The sequence below is a fragment of the Sinocyclocheilus anshuiensis genome, unplaced genomic scaffold, assembly GCF_001515605.1.
Source record: "Sinocyclocheilus anshuiensis isolate Anshui unplaced genomic scaffold, SAMN03320099.WGS_v1.1 scaffold1066, whole genome shotgun sequence".
Taxonomy (NCBI): domain Eukaryota; kingdom Metazoa; phylum Chordata; class Actinopteri; order Cypriniformes; family Cyprinidae; genus Sinocyclocheilus; species Sinocyclocheilus anshuiensis.
The window spans coordinates 51,224-55,558 of NW_015540890.1; the positions used below are offsets into that span (position 1 = coordinate 51,224).

General features: G+C 36.7%; 1 protein-coding gene across 1 annotated transcript in view; it reads left to right on the forward strand.

The window, feature by feature from the left end:
* Positions 1 to 604: 604 nt before the first annotated feature.
* LOC107688795 (FH2 domain-containing protein 1-like) overlaps positions 605 to 4,335 on the forward strand; it is a 21,977-nt gene continuing 18,246 nt past the window's right edge. The window contains exon 1 of the mRNA XM_016486567.1: positions 605 to 804. The gene's annotated coding sequence lies outside the window, so the exon portion shown is untranslated. The remainder of the gene's footprint in view (positions 805 to 4,335) is intronic.

Sequence of the window (4,335 nt, forward strand, 5' to 3'; positions counted from 1 at the left end):
GAATATAAAACAATCACATTGAACAGCCAAAATCTGTTTTTTGAGTTACCAATTATTCCATGGGCCTCTCTTTATCTCAGGGTGATATAACTCATATATTTGTGGTCTTATCACCAATTTTGTTTAAAGTTGTCTAAGGGGTGGCTTAACTTCCCTGCAGGCTCAAATCACCCTGCTCGCCCCTATATATACACTATATATTTATATATACCCTATATATTTTAATTCATATAGCTTAATTTAAAGGTAATGAGAAGGTTTGTTCTTGGTAGTAAAGATTAGAATCCTACTATGGAGAAGGCATATGCATGAATATTAATTAGGGCACGTTAAAGATGCTGAGTAACTTCAAAGCCCCTTTAAAGGTATTTGAATGTCTTTGGTAACTTTCCTATAGCGTTTAGTTTTAAATATTTGTAATAATGTAGTAAATTTTCACGATGTTGTAGGAGTGTGCACTTCTGCTAAATCAGTTAGACGAGCGGCACTTTACGTAATTAATATTCATGAGATAATCCTTTCCCGTAGTAGGATTGGTGAATTCCCGCGGGGGAAGCCCAATGAGCGCATCAGCTGCTGCGCATGCGCATGAGGGAGAGCGTTGCGTAGAGAGCGCACCAAAAGTTTGGGAGTTTTCGGTGGACTGAGTGTATTAATGGGACGCCCCGGCGTTCAGTGTGTGTTTGCCAGTGTTTTATGCGCATAGCCACGCGTGAAGATTTCTCACAGTGGCCGGGGAATTCTTTTACAGCTTTTTTATGTAGTTCTAAATCGGATTACATGCGTAATGATGCGAAGTAAGACGTAAGTACTGTTTAATTTCTGCTTCTCTCTTCCCGCTGCACCGCACACTGGCACATTTTTACTGCCATTATCCAACAGTATTTCCCGTTGGATCTAGTGTCTTTGCCATTTTTAATCGCACAGTTATTTATTTAAGGCATGTCGACACTAATTGCACATTCATCCTATGTTCAGTCTGCAGTCAGGTTTCTATAGTGTCTGTAGCCACGAAACAAAGTCGTGTTTTTAACTGCATCATTCTATTCTATCTGTCAATTCCATTCTATTTCTGTTTCTGATAGACCGATATATATGGGCCAGTAGTGGGACTTTTTAAGGTGATCTGCATTGATAAGTTTGCTTGTGCAGGTTCTTTAATAAACATCTGCCGACTACATTATCAATCAAATATCATATATATATTTTTTAAATATGCATGTGAACTCCCAGGTGAAAAAATTGCACTTCCATAATGCACTTAAAGTGCTCTATTTTCACTCTAATTTTGAACCTAATATACTAAAAATATTCTTTAGTTCTAAAATGTGCTTTTTAACATACTATCTAAAACTGTAGTACACTCAAACCCATCTTTCATACACTAGTACAATCAGGTTTACTATTTTTTTTTTACTAATTATTTGTGAAATACAGAGATAGTGTGTTAAAAGTATTTAGTTCATATTCATGATGTCCCAAAACAGCACAGTTGAGTACACTTCGAAGGTTATCTGAAGAAGTACTAAAGAATACATTTGTAAGTATATTAAGTACAAAATTGGTGTGTGTGAAAGTAGAGCACTTTATGTGCCTTATGGAAGTGCATTTTTTTTCACCTGGGCTCCTGTTTAAAAGCATCCCGAGATGCACCTCATTGATGGTTGAGAGAAGGAACAGTGTGAGAAGAGTTTTAATGTCGGCACACAATTCCTATACTTTGATTCCCATTCTTTCATTTTGATTATTATTATTCCAAAAAGTGGAAAACGGTGCGGACTGTAGTATTTGTAACTAAGTGCACGTTCACATGGATTCCCGTTACGGCATGCTCATGTTTTTGGCAGCACAGCCTTTGCTCTGCCAGTAATCCAGAATCTGTGTCAGCTTCACTTTTTCCCTTTTTCTGTCTTTGTCCTGTGGCCTCATTCGTGTTGATTAACTGGACTGGAGGAAGGAACATCACGTAGGGTGTCTGTGTAGATGCTCAGAGCACACGGCACATGTGGCAGGAGTTCCTCCGAGGAGGAAGGAAGCACACAGGGCTTGAGTGCTTCACGTGCTGGGAAATCTCAACACCTTGGACCCTTTTGAAAGTGTAACCTCAGGTTAAACTCTTCCCTGGCAGCAGCACAAGCACAGAGGGGAAGCACACACTCATTACAGACACCCTCTTGTTAACTGGGTGACAAGAGCTGCCAGGTGCCTGACCCCATAGGCTCACTTTGGGTTGCCCCATTGCTGTAAACAGCCTCATTGTTTGTTGATCGGTGCTCGTGTGCTTAAGGCACGCAAGTGAGGATGAACTGCATGATGTAATCTGGCCATGCTATAGGAGTTGTGATCAGCTGGGCTCTTGTTAAACAGGAAATTTTGCTTTTGGATTTGTGACTTTTTGCATTAAACCAAATTATTTCTGGGTAGTTATTTTTAGGTTAAAATGTATGCCATATACAGTGGTGTGAAAAAGTGTTGGCCCCCTTCCTGATTTCTTATTTTTTTGCATGTTTGTCACACTTTAATGTTTCAGATCATCAAACAAATTTAAATATTAGTCAAAGAACAACACCAGTCAAAAGTTTAGAAAATTATGACTTTATGTTTTGAGAGGAATCAATCAATGTTAAAGATAGCTTTTTTTGTTTCTTTCTAATAACTGAACTAATAACCCCATAGCAACACCTTAGCAACCACCCCGGGTACCCTATCTACTTTTTGCAAGATTCATTGATTAATATGTTCAAAAGAGCAGCAATTATTTGAAATAAAACTCTTTTGTAACGGTATGAATGCCTTTACGGTCACATTTGTTCAGTTGATAATCAGAATTGCAGATCAGAAATGTTTCTTGAGCAGCAAATCAGCATATTAGAATGATTTCTGAAGATTATGTGACACTGAAAACTGGAGTAATCATGCTGAAAATACAGCTTTATCATCACAGAATTTTTTTTATTTTTGAATATATTAAAATAGAGAACAGTTATTTTAATTCATGGCTATAATTTTAAATTGTATACTGTATCAACATAAAAACAGTAAAAAAAACAATATTGCTTTTAGAAACTGTAATATTGTTTTTAGTGTTTTTATGTTGATCAAAGAAATTCAGCATTGGTGAGCATAAGAGACTTCTTTCAAATAAAATTTTTTTTTTTTAATTCAAACTTTTGAATGATAGTATATATAAAATTCCAACTATTCATTGTAGTTTCACAACTAATTATAGATTAGTCACAAGCTATTTAGAGAAGTTGGCTAGTTGATCTATTTTTGTTCTCATATATTTTTAGTGATTTTAATTTGCATGCTGTTTTTGCAGTGTTCAATTCAAGTTTATTTGTATAGCGCTTTTCATGATACAAATCGTTGCAAAGCAACTTTACAGAAAATTAAGTTTCTACAATATTTAGTAGTAGCTTATCAGTGGTGACTGTCAGTTAATGTACATATGGCAGAAATGTACAGAAAAATCAATTAAAGACGTAATCAAACAGACGATGAACACTTAACAGCAATTATTATATGATGCATTCAAACTTATAGCAACATTTGGTAGTTCTGTATGTTGTTTCAGGGTTGGCATCATCTGAGGTCCTCTGAGGGGTTGGCATCATCTCTTCTCAGGTGTTCTGGATCCAGACTGAAGCTTGTGTAAATCCTAGTTACGGCAGAAACAGAGAAACAAATAGAGACATAATTAGCATAGCTGCTGTTCCAACCAAGCAAAATTAATTTGTTTAACACAAGCTAAAGAATAATAATGCGCATTTGATCAGATATAACTGCAGTACAAGATTATGAGATGCATTATTTGAATGCTTGGCCAAAGAGATGTGTCTTTAATCTAGATTTAAACCGAGAGAGTGTGTCTGAACCCCGAACGTTATCAGGAAGTTTAGGAGCCAAATGTGTAAAAGCTCTACCTCCTTTAGTGGATTTTGCTATCCTAGGTACTACCAAAATTCCAGAGTTTTGCGACCTTAGGGAGTGTGATGGATTGTAGTGTGGTAGAAGACTAGTTAGGTACACAGGAGCTAAACCATTAAGGGCCTTACGGAAGATTTGAAATGGGTCTGTAATTTGCCAGTTCACTAGGATCTAGTTGTGGTTTCTTAATAACAGGCTTAATAACCGCAAACTAGAATGGGTCTGGGATGTGACCTACATATAATGACGAGTTAAAGGGGTCATATGATGTTGCTAAAATGAACATTATTTGGTGTTCAGGAAACTGTTCTCCATAAAATGTGCTGCACTGAACTGAACTGTTCTGGAACAGTGTTGTAAATACAACTTAACCACTGATTTCTAGTCGTGTCCTCTTTTGGAAGA